The sequence below is a fragment of the Chiloscyllium plagiosum genome, unplaced genomic scaffold, assembly GCF_037043375.1.
Source record: "Chiloscyllium plagiosum isolate Xiang-an unplaced genomic scaffold, Cpla_swu_hap1 HiC_scaffold_16, whole genome shotgun sequence".
NCBI classification, from domain to species: domain Eukaryota; kingdom Metazoa; phylum Chordata; class Chondrichthyes; order Orectolobiformes; family Hemiscylliidae; genus Chiloscyllium; species Chiloscyllium plagiosum.
The window spans coordinates 54,768,241-54,785,549 of NW_028270154.1; the positions used below are offsets into that span (position 1 = coordinate 54,768,241).

At 39.1% G+C, this 17,309-nt stretch overlaps 1 long non-coding RNA gene across 1 annotated transcript in view; it reads left to right on the top strand.

Moving 5' to 3' along the window:
• The window catches only part of LOC148147541 (uncharacterized), a 35,987-nt gene extending 26,845 nt beyond the window's left edge, over positions 1–9,142 (top strand). The window contains exon 2 of the long non-coding RNA XR_015759784.1: positions 4,620–9,142. This is a non-coding gene — a long non-coding RNA (uncharacterized LOC148147541). The remainder of the gene's footprint in view (positions 1–4,619) is intronic.
• Positions 9,143–17,309: the final 8,167 nt, after the last annotated feature.

Genomic DNA, 17,309 nt, shown 5'->3' on the forward strand with positions numbered 1-17,309 from the left:
TTGGACTTTCTTCTGTGCTGGGAAACTAATGCTGATTGCTGTTTGGAGGCTATGTTTCTTTAGAAAACCACACTTTAATGGAATCAAAATATAGAAATCTAAAATATAAGCAAAAGAAAATGCTGCAAATGCCAACCAGGTAAGGCTGCATTGGTGGAGAGAGAAGAACAAAGATTAAGAATCTTGACCTCAATGACGTGGGCGATGGTGAGAAATATGTAATAATTGCATGAGAAATTCAGTCAGGCCTATCTCTCAGAATAGCTCGCTGCATCGTTTAACTAAGTTCTGGGGTGTCAGAATGCTTGTTAGGCAACATCAAGATGGCTATTAATGGGGATTATTGCTTGTTAATTAACTGACCTCATTAATGTGTAAATTTTACCTCATAGCACATCTCCAATCCACTTACAGTAAGTTTCTCTCCTTTAACGTTGGACGTCGGAATCCAACAGCAAGTACTGTTGCAATGCTGCAGCAAAGACACACACCCAGATCATGGACTGGAACAAGCTGCATTTTGGGTCTGTTTGTATGGTCTCTTACTGTACACTCAATTTGAGTCTACCAGGATGCTCACCATATTGTTTTGCCCTGTTGTTTTGCCTCATAGCCCTCAGCCAGAGCTACCAGGCTCAATGCCAATGCTGCTGTATGACCTTGCTGTTTTAGCACAGACCCAAAGCCAGGAAGCTAATCATGCTTTTCAGTAGGCCTTAGTCAAGCCAAGGCAGATATAGCCTTCAGTCACTGATCTTTGCACAGTAAGTCAAGGTCAGCCTGCAATACCAGGCTAAGGGTTTGGATGGAATTAGTCAGCACTCACAATGGCCAAAGTCAAGATTCTCTTCTCATAAGGAATGAAGAGCTGAATGTCAGGAAGTTCACTACCTATCTTGATTCTTTCTTTCTGTCCTATTGTGGGCTGTTTTCCCTCTGTAATGAGAAAGAGGCAGGTATTAAAGGGAGATGAAATTGGGTGGAGTGGATGTTACTTTTGGAATACATGGAGCGGTGTCTCATGTGAGTGCAGAGGGCATGCAGGATTAGTGGTGTTGGGGTTTGAAGTGGGCAATATGAGTGAGGAAAAATGGTGCATGAAACAATGGGAGTGGTAGAGCAGCCTCAGAGAGATGTGGATACAGAAGTCAAGTGAGTGTACGGTGGCAGACGGAATATAATAGTGATTATTCTGGCAGAATGGAGAAAACCATTGACCTTCTATTGGCATCTGCAATCCTTCTGACAGCTGAGGCTGCAGTGACCTGTGTGGCAGCCTCAGACCAGGCTGGCATGGTCTGGTATCATGGCATCCACCGATGACCTGAGGGAAAACAAAGTTTTGTCTCTGCACCACCTTGTCCAACATGACCTCTAGGTTTGTGTCTGCAAATTGAAGCACCAGTTTTCTCTTCTACCATACCTGGGGCAAAACTGTTCAGGGCATCTTTGAACTTTCAGTCTCTGGGTGCACAAAGGCTTTCAAAGATGGGACCCAGTGTCAAGTATGCCAGTTGTGGTTACAGCAAAACCTAGAATGGAGAGAGGTGCATAAAGGGCAGGAATAGTAGTTAATGAGGCAAGGTGAGTATGATGCAGCAAAATATTCTTAGACCTTACGGAGCAAAACCTCTGTAAAACACAATAAAACTGACACTTAGCCAACAAAATGTAAGACCCACCCAACATTTCAGATTGTCAGGAGAGATCATTGAATTGTCCTGCAGCAGCTCCACCTTAAGGGGTAGATGCTGCAGCAAAATGCAGAATAATGTGATGGCACATCGATATGGAGACATCCTCAAAAGACTCATAAGTAATCAATATTATTTCTGAAAACGTTACCAGGGGGAGGGGGTGGGTACCCTCTGCAGGATGGTATATGACTGGAGCTCTGAGCCTGTGATAGAAGAGGCTTTGGGACAGAGGGAGCTGAAGAAAGAAGGCTTAGAGTGTGGGACAGTTACCCACTGGGAAGATCCAAGAAGCATCCCCAACCTGGCTCTGTGAATCTCCTTTCTTCAGCTTCCTTTGTCCCAAAGCCACACATTGCTCACTCACATCCAGTAAGTGACCCAACTTGGGATTCATCAGCTTTTCATTTCAATAACAACCTTTCAGATTTCTCTCCAGGTCCAGCCCCATCTGTATGGTTCTCATGTGTTTCTCTCCTGAGTATGAGTTGTTACCAAGGAAGCAATTTATTGGAGGACTTGAGTCATTAACTCTTCCTCTCTCCCCAGATGCTGTCAGACCTTCTAAGGCTTTCCAGGGTTTTCTGTTTTAGTACCTTTTTTAGGTGTTTTGACAATTGGCCAGTCAAGATCTCTGTTAACAATGTCCAATATGGCCACACACAAATTGTTTAACATGCAATTCTTTTCAAGCATATATGTATGTAATATATATCAGGATGGTCAACTATAATGTAAAGATCGTTTAAAGGTCATAAATATTTATACTATTGAACGAACAGCTGCAACAGCTTAAATATTCAGTTCATTTTTGTAAATGGTTAAATCTTTTAAACTAAATGAGAGAATTATTCAAAGAAAGATAAAAACAGCACTTATATGATGTGAAGTGGCTTAGTTTGGTGCTATACATTAAGTAATAGAGAAAAAGACAAAATATATTAATTTCACATAAGAAGTACAACAGCCTTACAAACATGAAGGTTTGTTTTAAATTAAAATTTTAGTCAACATTGATCAGCAATAAGTCTAAATATTAGAGATTGGTTACTCATGAGAACACCACATCCTATGTTTACATCTAATGGGCCCAGCTCAATTGATAAAGTATGCAAATATTAGGATTATATCCTTAATATTGTTTCAACTATAACAATGCATGTTTGGTATAAGTATATGCATATGTGCTATACCTGAAGACCACACAGTACAGAAGAAAATGTATTATATCGGTGAATTGGTGCCAGTTTCATGTGATAATGTATACCACACAAGAGGTGTTAGTTAAATAGCAAACAAAATATACATGAAAAGCAATTAACTTCCACTACAGGACCTTGAGTTTTCACTAGTGGTAAATAAAAGCAATTATATTTTTATACATTATGTAACTTGACAACTCTCTTTCCTGTCATCTAAAAGATTCTAACAGAATATAAATAACTAGGAAGGATGTCAACACCTTTGACAGGATGCATAGGTGATTTATTAAATTAATCTCAGTTGTACAATGAGGGTTTCTACTTCAGAAGATTAAGGAGCAATTTAGTAAAGGTGTTCAAAATGTTGACGTAATTTTGATGTAGTAAATTAGGAGAAGCTGTTTCCAGTTTTAGAAGCATCAGTAAAGAAATGGATTTCAGGTCTTCGTCAAAAGGATCAGAGTCAACTTAAGAGGGTGAAATAAGCAGCTAGCTTTTATGATCTAGAATGCACTGAATGAAAGAGTACTGAAGCAGATTCCATCATAACTTTTCAAAATTGAATTGGAAAAAATGCATGAAAAAGAAGTATTTGCTGAACTATGCAGATAGAGCAATGGAAATGGATTAATGCAATTCAAATGATGATAGGCGAAATGGCAAACTGTGCTGCAGGTTCTGATAATTAATAAACTTCATAACTGAAAAACTAATCTTCCTTGCTAATGAGTTTCCATACATTGTTACATATGATATGTATTGTGAGGCTGGGTTTTCTCACTGAAACAATTAATGTTTATAATAATGATTACCTGGGTCTGCATCAAGTTTTAAATCAGGATTCTAATAATCAAACCTACTTTAACTATAAAAGATCCACATCTGCTGTGAAGCTGACAGTCATGAGAATAGCAATGTTTTTAAATCAGCTAGCGTTTTGGAAAAGATTGCTCCTGAAGGGTTAACAAAACATCGTAAAGAGCTTGTCATAAACTTGCTAACTCCTGGGAGAAATACTAAATCCCACGTGTGGGAAAACTGGTGTCATGCCCTTATGAGTCAAAAGTCTATGTGACACAGGAGTGTGGGAATGGAAGGAAGAAACTGCATCAAGACAATAAGTGGAGAGAACTTGGGATTTATACAGAAAATGAAATGGGTAAGAAGGATGGTGAAAGACAAATGATTTACATAGCTGAGGTTGTCTAGATTAACTCTGACTATGTGATCAATTGAATACCAGTTAATAATTGAAAAATAAAGTTGATTATTCAGGGATATTAAATAAAAACCAAAAGAACTATGGAAGATGTAAATCAGAAACAAAGATTGTGAAAGGGTCACTAGACCCGAAATGTTAGCTCTGATTTCCCTCCACAGATGCTGCCAGACCTGCTGAGTTTTTCCAGCAATTTCAGGAATATTATTTGATCTGAAATGCAAACTATTTTATATACCAAACTATTGTCTGAATGAAATATTGTACTTATTTCTTCATAAATTAATATTCGATCTCTCCTTCATTTTATATGTATGGTTAAAACGGAACTAACTTACTGACACTTTATGACTCTGTCCCAGATATTGACTTCTGAATTGACACTGCTGTTCAAGTGAATAGTACGTGAAATATAATTATTTTTCTTCGCAACTCTGATCAAATCTATACTTTTTTTCCCAGTTTGGCGAGGAATGGAAATTCATGATTTCCTTTTCTTTAAAGGTGTGCCCAACCACAGTCGTGCATTATTGAGCAAGGAACTGGGACTAAGAGGACAGCCAATGTACATCACCAGGTCAAAAGGTCAACAAGTTTGAAACTCTGGGAACAAAGATCCAACTAATAGCTAACTTCATTTTTCCACGATCTGCCTTCAACCTTTTAAACCCTAAGCTCGTGTCTATTTTTGAAAAGGAAACTGATTTGAATATAACACATAACAGATTGCATTTTAAGTGAATCAAACATTGATTTTGTAGTGTCTTCACAGGTAATAATTTTACTTATAAAGTAGGTCAAGTACATGGCAAGGTTCATTTATTGTTGAAAATATTGTGTCTCAGAATGCTTAAGAAATGAGAAATTAAAACGTGGTTCTAATTAATATCAACAACAAGAGGCATTTATCAGTCAGATTAAATTGTAGCAGTGTTTTTTAAATTATCCAATAATTTATTCACTCGTCCAATATTTATGGTAGAGGATTTTATTTGGCTATTTAGTTAATTGATGAATTACTTATTTAAATGCACAAATTAGTTAGTGTCAAAAAAAAGAGAAGTGTGCTTTGATAATGTTTCATTTCAAAAGTTGAATTTTCTCTGTTTTGTGATAGTATTTTCTGGATGATTGTAGCAGTGGAAACTTGGTGGAACTGGAGGAATGCTTCTGTTTCTCATTGATACACAAGAAAAGTTGTTTTTTTTAAAAAAAGGTTGCTTTTTCTGGTCTCTTCACTGCTTCCTTTCATCAATTGCTGCTAATGAAAAATATGCAATCGGGTGCTAATGGCATTACCAATGCATATGTTAAAAAGGATCTGCCAACTCCAAAATTGATGAATGAACTGAGTAATATTAATTACTCATCTGCCTGGTTTTCACAAGGCAAGTGGAACTCAAATAATTCATTTTCTTTTGCATATGCTAGATAATTTAAATTTCCCCTTCTTTATGTTCAGTGGGTGCATTTTCGCTTTCATGATCATTGAGTCTACAAGTGGAACTAAGAATTATTGAATTTTTGGGGGGGATTTGGTTGATGCCAGGGATTAATAGGAGATTTTGTATTAAAAGGAGATGTTAATAGCAGTTTTTTTTTAAATTTAAAAATCTCCACTCACCACCTGAATCTCTTACTTAACAACTGAAAAACTAAATTTCCCCATTGTAGGCCTCTACAATGAACACTGGAGAATGAGGTCTCATATGTGAATCAGCCAGAGGTGCAGTGCTGCATCTCTGGTCAGTTGTGAGTCTGAGATGAAGCACTGTAGCTCTGGAGGATGAACACTGCAGCAATGGAAACGTCCTTGAACGTAGAGCAGAATATCACCGCATAGAATGAAGGTAATGTGTAGACTTCTTTTGTTGCATTTATAGAGTGCACTTGATATGGTTGGCAAGTTTTCTATCTTTGCTTCAGCCACAGATTCTGACATAAGTATTATCAAAGGTATATTTTTTGTTGAATATCAAACTAAAGGGTATATTTGAAGTTGTAGCCCTATTGAACGACTTTCTTCAGAATTTTAGGTGCTGTACTTAAAAATTAACAGTTTGCCTTTAAAAAGAAATACAGAGTTTGGTGATCCAAGCTATGCATTCTTTTGACTGTAAGCTGCTAACAGTCGAAGCATTATTTTGTTTTAGAACTATTCATGCTAAGCAAGAAGGGCCCCTTTTTTGTCATACACAAACTCATTAAAATAAATATATCCAAACAACAGTCAGATTTCATTAGTACAAACCCATGGGAACTTGAAAAATATGCCTTATCAGAAGGTCATCTTCTCATGGTTCAAGCTCTTTTCCTGTCCATAATTGAGCATCTGCTGAGACACGAGAAAACAGTTGCTCCACAAGAAATTTGGAAAAAGAATTTGCAAGAATGAGTCCATGCTGTATATTTTAGTGGCATCACTTTTCAATGTTCAGAAAATGTGAATGCAATATGTTCTGTGAGGGAATAATATCATTGCATTCTAAAAACTGCCAGGTTGTTTAAATTTAAAAGGATGTCAAATGTTATTGTCATGGGAGACAACAATCTGCAGCAATCAATCCTGAATGTTATTCTTCCCACATTATCATTGTATTGCACATTGTTTATCTCTTGAATTAATATTAATATAGCTGCAATATCTCAGAATTTAACATTACAACAGGATTGTTAACATTACTTAGAGATGTCAAGCATTGATGTGCAGAATTACTTGCAGCATATTTGTACATGTAAAGGATCACCTTTCTAATGATGCCATTCCCAATCCATTTCCTAATCTCAATCCATGAATCCCATAATTCATTCTACTTTTGTACAGTGCCTTAAGAAAGAAAATACATTTAAGAAAACATTGTTCTCGACATTCCCATTGTCATAAGTCTTTTATGCAGAATAGACGAGAGTTGCACACCATCATCATGCAGCATTCCAAATGTGACTTACTTCCAAGAGAATCATCCAGAAAATTGAAAATTGTAATGGGCAATTCTCTGGATCTAAAAAACCCCTGAAAAGTCAGGTTCCAATTCAAGCTTAATTGTCACTCTGGATAGATTGGATTAACATGCTACTCTAACTCCTAACTAACTATTAAACTGAAACTCTGAACTACCATTGACCACTCCGCCCACAACTACAACTCCCCCTGATCCCTTCCACACATCTCTAATCCATGGCACCCCATTCCCAGCCAGACCTTACCTCCTCCACCATACCCACTGGACCCTGCACAACCTGACACCAACTCTACTCTGACCCAATCCTGATCTCCTCCCACCAAACCAGACACTGCCTACCCTGCCGTGACACCTCTTTGACGTGACAGCACACCCACCCCAATCCCCTACCCAGGCACAACCCAATCTCTCCTGACTCGACACCAACACTCCCTGAATATCACCAACTCCACAGGAGCCAACCAGTCTGACACAGGTGCCAGACCGAAAAGGCGCCTCACCAGCCTGACCCCATCAAACCTGATAGCTACTAATAATCTCTGACCCAATAACTCCACCCTCTGGCTCAAATCTCCCAGCCTGGCTTTGATTCAGTCCTGGACCCAATATATGTGCAACAAATGCCATAAGGAAGTGGTGTGTCTTAATTTATAATGCTCCTCCTGCACTGAGTGCCTTTTTCCCTGGATTCCCCTGGATGAACATATTCAGGATAATCCAATCTCAGAATTCAGGCAGGAAAAGTCACCAATAGGTATGTGGGCCACCTAAAAGTAGTTTACAATCTGTCAAATCTGCTCTACAAGTAATTAGAATTTCTGCACCACTGTTCTGCTTTATAACTTCATTAAGATCAATGTTGGTTGAAGGTAGAAATATTCAATTATTATAATAATACATATTAATAACTATGTTACCTTTCTGAAATTCAATTATCAACATGCACATTTTTAAAATCTTGTTAATGGTTTTGTTATTGTACTAAGGAATTGAACAATAATTAGTTTATAAGATATATCATCAGATTTAATTTCAGATTCAGCCCAATATGCTATTCCTATTTTACAGAGATGGCAATTAATTGCCTCCTTGAAATACCAGGGAATTAAAAGGGAAAACTTTTTTTTAAGAAACTGGGGATAAAAGTAATGATTGCCGCAATTGTGAACCAACTTAGCATCTGAAGGAGAAATGCTGGTTAACAATTTTGAGTGAAACTATTAATAAAACTCCAGAACAGCTTGATTTTTAAAATACTGATTGACCTGCAACTGTGAATTTCTAGCATTTTCCTTTTTGATTTTTGGGATAGAAACATACATTTTGCGAAATAAAGCTGTCTGTGAGAATCTTGATTCAACGGGAATCAGAGAACTGGGTTCCAAAGGTCAGCATGTGCAATTCATTCCACTTCCCATCTTCCTGTTATCAATTTTAAGATGGTTGTCACCTTCACCAGAGATTCTCTGACATCACACTTCTGTTGAATGAAAGTCAATCCTAGAATTGAAGCTGCAGAAAACTTGCTAGCTGCAAAGCTAATGTAACAAATTCAATACAACTCTCATAATATGTTTCATTGTAGAATGCATTTCTGATGAATCCTGGAGTTTCCATTCATAAATGTATACCTTCTTAACATGATCCTAAAGTTATTCATGTTTTTACATAAAAGGTTATATCTTTCCTAAATAAATCTACAGAGAGGCGCTGTCAGACTCTCTTGCCTGTAGGTAATAAGACACAAAATGCAGGATGGTGTTTCTCCTGAGAATATTTTGTCTCTTTCCACAACATCACTTCTGATCTTCCACTGACCTTCTCCTCAGGGTCCAGTTTTCCCAGGAATCCCTTCTGTACTGATAAGGGGATTCCTGGAAATACTGTTCTTGGGGGCAAGGCTTGGCAGCTGTTTCGTAAGAAGATGAACAAACCTGGAAATTCATAGAAGTTTCTGAATTACTGTGGGAAAATGAACACTTTTGAGATACATATAAGAGAACATATTTAGAACATGTATCCTTAACTTGACTCATAAATAAAAGATAAATATGAATTACTGAACTCAGAATGTGTTTGTAGTTATTATCTGTAAATTGAAGCACATAGGATGCTGACTTCACAATTAAGAGACTTTCCTCTACCTGCAAGATTAGATTTAAAATTCAATTCTTTTCACAAGTCAGTGAATGTAGTTTGCAACATTAACTAGTCCAGGACTTCTTTTTAAGTTGAACTATGCTGCAAAACTTGGTAACTTTCTGACCAATAGCTTTTTAATTTAAGAGTATGAGCATACACAAGGTAATCCTGCATTCATTTGTCCATCACACTTTCTGTCTCACGCTGCATAATTCATGCAAAGTTATGATATGTTTGGTTTGATTATTTCACAAATAAAGAAAAAATTTAGTCAAATGACTCACAACCTAAAAATGTAGAATATATGCAAATTAAGTGCTAAGTTTGACTGTAATTTAATTAGTAAGAATTCAAGATTGTTTAGATACATTAAATTAGCAAAAGCAACTTCCATGTTAACATAGTAGAAAATCCTCATGTGCTTTAAGGACTGTTATAGAATAAAATTTGACACTGACCCACAAAGGTGATGCTACATAGAAACAGAAAATAGAATCAGGAGTAGCCTAATTGGCCCTTTAAGCCTGTTCCATCACTCATTATGATCATGGCTGACCATCCAATGCAATAGCCTGTTCCTGCTTTAACCTAAGTGCTATATTCAACTCTTTCTTGAAATCATACAATGTTTCAGCTTCAATTGCTTTCTGTGGTAGTGAACTCCACAGACTAACCATTCTCTGGATGAAGAAATTTTTCCTCATCTCAGTCCTACATCCTTATACTGACCCTAGGTTCTGGACTTAGCCACGACTGGAGTGTCCTTCCTGCATTTAAAACATAAAGTGCAAACTCCATCACATTTTTCAGAGAAGAATTTGCAAACAACATCAATGTATACAAAATACTAATGTATCTTCCAGAACTGTACCAACAAAGAAATAGAGCTGAACATAGAAACAATTTAGAAGAAAAGCAATGAGTGAGAAGCTTTCAGACTATGTTCTAAGTGGTTATACTAGCAGTATTTCCTCCATTTATGATCATGTCAGAACTGAAAAGGACTTGGAAAACAAAATGATTCACATAAACGATGAAAGTCCTGGAATAACTACATCATTATTTAAATTTGCAGGGAGATATTCTGATTTAAATAAGTTGAAACTTTATGTTGTTGAAACAATATTGTAAATCATGATTTTTATATATAAATTTCTTGACCTTTGACATAAAAATCTACAGGACATAGATACTTCCTGCAATGGATTCAGATATGTATTTCTTTATGTAAGTCTGACATGAAAAGGAATCAAGTTCATCAATCTTTCTACACTCACAATCACTAAAACCTCAGTTACTGAGGTTAACCATTAAGTCCTAAATTATGGAAGAGCTTGTACTATGGATTCATGCCAGAACTCATCTTACCATCAAACCTTTTCCAACAGGACATCTTAACGCAATAATGGTTTCAGCCTACAACATTAATGAATTTTCAGCATTGTAAATTCAAAATGCTATTTAGGTTTAATATCAAAATCTGTTTTAACTGGAACATTCAGTCACAAATTGCCAGAGCATTAAAGAAAGGAGGATGTAAGTATATTTATGTAGGTATTTCTATGGGAGACTTTGTACACTAACATACTGAACAGAATGACAAGCGGAGATTGGTTCAGAGCTGTAGCAGAGTTAAACCTCTGAAAAGTGACATTCGGCTGAATGTTAGAATTTTTTTGTCTAAGTCCAAGTTGTGTTGTGTATCTTACCAAACTCACCTCAATAATTATCTACCCCACCCTATGGTCCCTCCTATTTCTCTTCCCCATCTTGCCATATGCTGCTCCTGGCAAAACTTGCCGCTCAGCCGATATCCTGGAATTCACTGGCCTTGCTTACACTCACATCATTTTTAAAAGCTCATTTTGCACCCAGACAAGTACTGTCAATGTGGAGCTGCCCTGTATGTTTGCTGACATAGCTCTGGACATGTCAGACAGAAAGAAATCAGTAACCACCACTTTGTGTGCAGGGTACTGCTGGATGGAGTGGCACAAAGGTGGAATTTTCCAGAATCATGTTGATTCTTGATTCCCAGAATCAAGAGTAAGCCATGACACCATACCATTTCAGCCTGGTCTGAGATTGCCAGCCTGATTAAAGCATTCTCAGCCATGTGGGGAAATGCCTAGCAGTAGGAAGAAGGTCAATGTTCTTCTCCACTCTATCAGGGTAAGTTTCACCATTTTCACACCAATATCTCACACTCATTCTATCTTTGCTACAGAACCCACCTCCCAACAGGGCTCATTCCAACCCATCCTCACTACTGCCTATAATATCTTCCAGGCTTCCTCTCCCCCACCCAACCCCAACAGCACTAACCCTGCATGCCCTCTGCCGCCTGCTTACTCACTCGAGACATTTACCCAATTTCACAACAGAAATAGGTGTGCCACCCACTTTCATTTCCCACAATATGTGCCTTTTGTTTACTCCATGAGGAAAATAGTCCACAATAAGGCAGAAAAACTTAAGATGGGTAATGTACTACTCTTTATTTGACTCTTCACCCCTTATAATGAGAGTATCCTGACTCTGACAAACATAAGCAGGGCCTGGACTGCAATTAAGCACCATCATCATCAGTAAAGAAGTAGTATTAGACAAACTAATGGGGCTAAAGACAGATGGCTTGTATCCTCGGATCCTGAAAGTGATAGTTACTGAGATAATAGATGCATTGCTCATAATTTTTCAAAAATTGTTGGATTCTGGGAAAGTACTAGAGGGTTGGAAAACTGCCAAAATGACACCCCCAATCAAAGCAGGCAGGAGGTAAAAAGCAGGCAACTACAGACCAATTAGTCTAACATCGATTGTTGGAAAAACATTGGAATAAATTATGTAGGAATAAATAAAAAGTCATGATCTCATCAGTTAAAAATCACACAATACCAGGTTATAGTTGTCACCAGACTATCACCTGATGAAGGAGCATTGCTCTGAAAGCTAGTGTGCTTCCAATTAAACCTGTTGGACTATAACCTGGTGTTGTGTGATTTTTAACTTTGTACACCCCAGCCCAACACCGGCATCTCCAAATCATGATCTCATCAAGTAGAGTCAGCGCGGCTTCATGAAAGGGAAATTCTACCTGGCTTAATCAGAGTTTTCGAGGAAGTCTCAACCAGAATGGATAGAGACAAGCAGCAGATGTGTTGTATTTGGACTTCCAGTAGTCATTTGGCAAAGTACCTCACAAAAGGTTAAGTCATCAGAGCCCATTGTGTTGGAGGTAGTATATTAGCAATGATAGAGAATTGGTTCTTGGGAAGGAAACTGTGAGTGGAGGTAAGGGGTCCCTTTTCAGGTTGATGACTTGTGACCAGCAGGGTTCCACAGTGTTCCACAACTTTTTACAACATATATTAATGATTTGGAGGAAGGAAGCAAATGTACTGTAGCCAAATTTGCAGATAGAATCATACAGTCATAGAGATCTACAGCATGGAAACAGACCGTTCGGTCCAACCCATCCTTGCCGACCAGATATCCCAACCCAATCTAGTCCCACCTGCCAGCACCCGGCCCATATCCCTCCAAACCCTTCCTATTCATATACCCATCCAAATGCCTCTTAAATGTTGCAATTGTACCAGCCTCCACCACATCCTCTGGCAGCTCATTCCATACACATACCATCCACTGCGTGAAAAAGTTGCCCCTTAGGTTTCTTTTATATATTTCCCCTCTCACCCTAAACCTATGCCCTAGTTCTGGACTCCCCGGCCCCGGGGAAAAGACTTTGTCTATTAATCCTATCCATGCCCCTCATAATTTTGTAAACCTCTATAAGGTCACCCCTCAGCCTCCGACACTCCAGGGAAAACAGCCCCAGCCTGTTCAGCCTCTCCCTGTAGCTCAGATCCTCCAACCCTGGCAACATCCTGGCAAATCTTTTCTGAACCCTTTCAAGTTTCACAACATCTTTCTGATAGGAAGGAGACAAGAATTGCACGCAGTATTCCAACAGTGGCCTAACCAATGTCCTGAACAGTCGCAACATGATCTCCCAACTCCTGTACTCAATACTCTGACCAATAAAGGAAAGCATACCAAACGCTTTCTTCACTATCCTATCTACCTGCGACTCCACTTTCAAGGAGCTATGAACCTGCACTCCAAAGTCTCTTTGTTCAGCAACACTCCCTAGGACCTTACCATTAAGTATATAAGTCCTGCTAAGATTTGCTTTCCTAAAATGCAGCACCTCGCATTTTTCTGAATTAAACACCATCTGCCACTTCTCAGCCCATTGGCCCATCTGGTCCAGATCCTGTTGTAATCTGAGGTAACCCTCTTCGCTGTCCACTACACCTCCAATTTTGGTGTCATCTGCAAACTTACTAACTGTATGTCTTATGCTCGCATCCAAATCATTTATGTAAATGACAAAAAGTAGAGGGCCCAGCACCGATCCTTGTGGCACTCCACTGGTCACAGGCCTCTAGACTGAAAAACCCTCACCACTACCCTCTGTCTTCTACCTTTGAGCCAGTTCTGTATCCAAATGGCTAGTTCTCCCTGTATTCCATGAGATCTAACCTTGCTAATCAGTCTCCCATGGGGAATCTTGTCGAATGCTTTACTGAAGTCCACATAGATCATATCTACTACTCTGCCCTCATCAATCTTCTTTGTTACTTCATCAAAAAACTCAATCATGTTTGTGAGATATGATATCCCACGCACAAAGCCATGTTGACTATCCCTAATCAGTCCTTGCCTTTCCAAATACATGTACATCCTGTCCCTCAGGGTTCCCTCCAACAACTTGCCCACCACCGAGGTCAGGCTCACCGGTCTATAGTTCCCTGGCTTGTCTTTACCGTCCTTCTTAAACAATGGCACCACGTTTGCCAACCTCCAATCTTCCGGCACCTCACCTGTGACTATCGATGATACAAATATCTCAGCAAGAGGCTCAGCAATCACTTCTCTAGCTTCCCACAGAGTTCTCGGGTACACCTGATCAGGTCCTGGGGATTTATCCACCTTTAACCGTTTCAAGATATCCAGCACTTCCTCCTCTGTAATCTGGACATTTTGCAAGATGTCACCATTTATTTCCCTACAGTTTATGTCTTCCATATCCTTTTCCACAGTAAATACTGATGCAAAATATTCATTTATTATCTCCCCCATTTTCTGTGGCTCTACACAAAGGCCGCCTTGCTGATCTTTGAGGGGCCCTATTCTCTCCCTAGTTACCCTTTTGTCCTTAATATATTTGTAAAAACCCTTTGGATTCTCCTTAATTCTATTTGCCAAAGCTATCTCATGTCCTCGTTTTGCCCTCCTGATTTCCCTCTTAAGTATACTCCTACTTTCTTTATACTCTTCTAAGGATTCACTCGATCTATCCTGTCTACACCTTACATATGCTTCCTTCTTTTTCTTAACCAAACGCTCAATTTCTTTAGTCATCCAGCATTCCCTATATCTACCAGCCTTCCCTTTCACCCTGACAGGAATATACTTTCTCTGGACTCACGTTGTCTCATTTCTGAAAGCTTCCCATTTTCCAGCCGTCCCTTTACCTGTGAACATCTGCCTCCAATCAGCTTTCGAAAGATCTTGCCTAATACCGTCAAAATTGGCCTTTCTCCAATTTAGAACTTCAACTTTTAGATTTGGTCTATCCTTTTCCATCACTATTTTAAAACGAATAGAATTATGGTTGCTGGCCCCAAAGTGCTCCCCACTGACACCTCAGTCACCTGCCCTGCCTTATTTCCCAAGAGTAGGTCAAGTTTTGCACCTTCTCTAGTAGGTACATCCACATACTGAATCAGAAAATTGTCTTGTACACACTTAAGAAATTCCTCTCCATCTAAACCTTTAACACTATGGCAGTCCCAGTTGATGTTTGGCAAGTTAAAATCCCCTACCATAACTACCCTATTATTCTTATAGATAGTTGAGATCTCCTTACAAGTTTGTTTCTCAATTTCCCTCTGACTACTGGGGGGTCTATAATACAATCCCAATAAAGTGATCATCCCTTTCTTATTTCTCAGTTCCACCCAAATAACTTCCCTGGATGTATTTCTGGGAATATCCTCCCTCAGCACAGCTGTAGTGCTATCCCTTAATAAAAATGCAACTTCCCCTCCTCTCTTGCCTCCCTTTCTATCCTTCCTGTAGCATTTTGACACAAAAATAAAGGAAAATGCGAGTTGCAAGAGGGATACTAAACAATTTACAGAAAAATATACAGACAAGTGGACAAAAGGTTAGCAAATGGAGTATAATGTAGGAAACTGTAAAGTCGTTCACTTTGGAAGGAGAACAGAAGAACAGAGTATTATTTAAATAGAGAAAAACTGCAGAAAGCTGCAACATAAAGGGACTTGGGGGTAATTGTGTACAAAATACAGAAAGCTAGCACATAGGTACAGCAGGTAATCAGTAAGGGTAATGGAATGTTGGTTCTTATTTCAAGGGGGTTGGGCATAAGAATGGGGAAATCTTACTACAAATGTACAAGGTGCTGGTGAGACCACATCTGGAGTACTGTGAGCAATAAAGATATTATTTCATTTGAGCCAGTTCTGCGTAGATTCACTAAAATGATCCATGGTATGGACAGATTCTCTTATGAGCAAAGGTTTAAACAGTTTGTGACCATACTCACTGAAGTTTAGAAGAATGAGACATGATCTCATTGAAACATATAGGATTCTTAAGAAGCTTGAGAGGGTAAATGCTGAGGGCATAGTCTCAGAATAAAGGGATGCTATTTCCAGGCGAAGATGAGAAGGAATTGAGAGTGTCGTGACTGGAACCAGGTTGACCTCATTAAGTACAAGCTTCTTGATTGGCCCAAGTTAACAACCCCAATCAGGAAAGCTTTGCTGACCAGTATAACCAGGAGATTAGAATCTCCTCGGTTGAGAGCTAACTCCGAGCTGGTTGGCCACAGGCAGTGTATTGTGCACGAGTAAATCAAGGGTGATTTGGTGATGGGCCCTGGCATCTATGCCATTATTTTAGTATGTGGGCCCCAGCCTTTGCATGTGGACTGGCAGCTCAGTGAAATGCATGATTACTACGTGTTTTTAAACAAAAGTGCTTTCTGAATACTAATATATGCACTGTATAAACGAATGCAGTTTATTTTGAAAAGCACTTACATTTAGTATTTAAATGACTGTATAAATTGAACAGTATTCTGCAAAAGAAATATATAACCAGGAGATTAGAATCTCCTCAGTTGATGACTGACTCCGGGCTGGCTGGCCAGAGCCAGTGGACCGTGCACGAGTAAATAAAGGGTGACTTGGTGACTGGGCACCGGCCTTTGTGCAGTTATTTCAGAGTCTTTGGAATTCCTTGCCACAGAGAGCTGTAAGGGTAGAATCCTTGTGTATTTAAGGCTGAGATAGATACATTCTTGATCTGTAGGGAAATCAAGGGTTATGGGGAAAGGATGTGAGAAATGTCAGATCAGACACGATGGTGTTGAATGATGGAGCAGGCTTGAGGGGGCCAAATGGCCTACTCTTGTTCTATTTCTTATGATCAGATGCAGTCCTTGATACATTGTATCGGGACACCCTGAGTGAAGGCTATCCCCTTGGACTTGGCTGAGGCCAGCTAACAACTATGAAAAGCTTTCTGCCTAAACTAAACTGCAAAGCAAGACATCTATAGTATGAACCTGGCATTGCTGGCTGAGAGAGCAAAGCACAAAAAGACAAGGCAAGGCAATTCAAGTCTTGGATGCTGTGAACATTCAGGTAGGCTCAGAGTGAGTGAGTTTTACAACTGTGAGTGAAGAGTCCAAAGGTGCAGCCTGGTCCAATCCATGAGCTAGGTGCACATCCCCAAGTGCTCAGTTTCCTTGCTGCAATATTATAATGACAGTTGCTGGTGGAGCTCAAGGGACAGTATTGAAGTGCAGAAGCATCCTGTAAGCAGTGTAATTTTTCCTTCAGTGTGAACCTGCAAGGTTCAGGCATGGCAATGGCTTCCAGAACTGGAAGTCAATGCTGCAATCCATGTCAGCTGATCCATGTGTGCAGCATGTAGCCTATAAGCAGATCAGGGATCTACCATGAGGGTTCTCTGAGGCTGGCAAAGG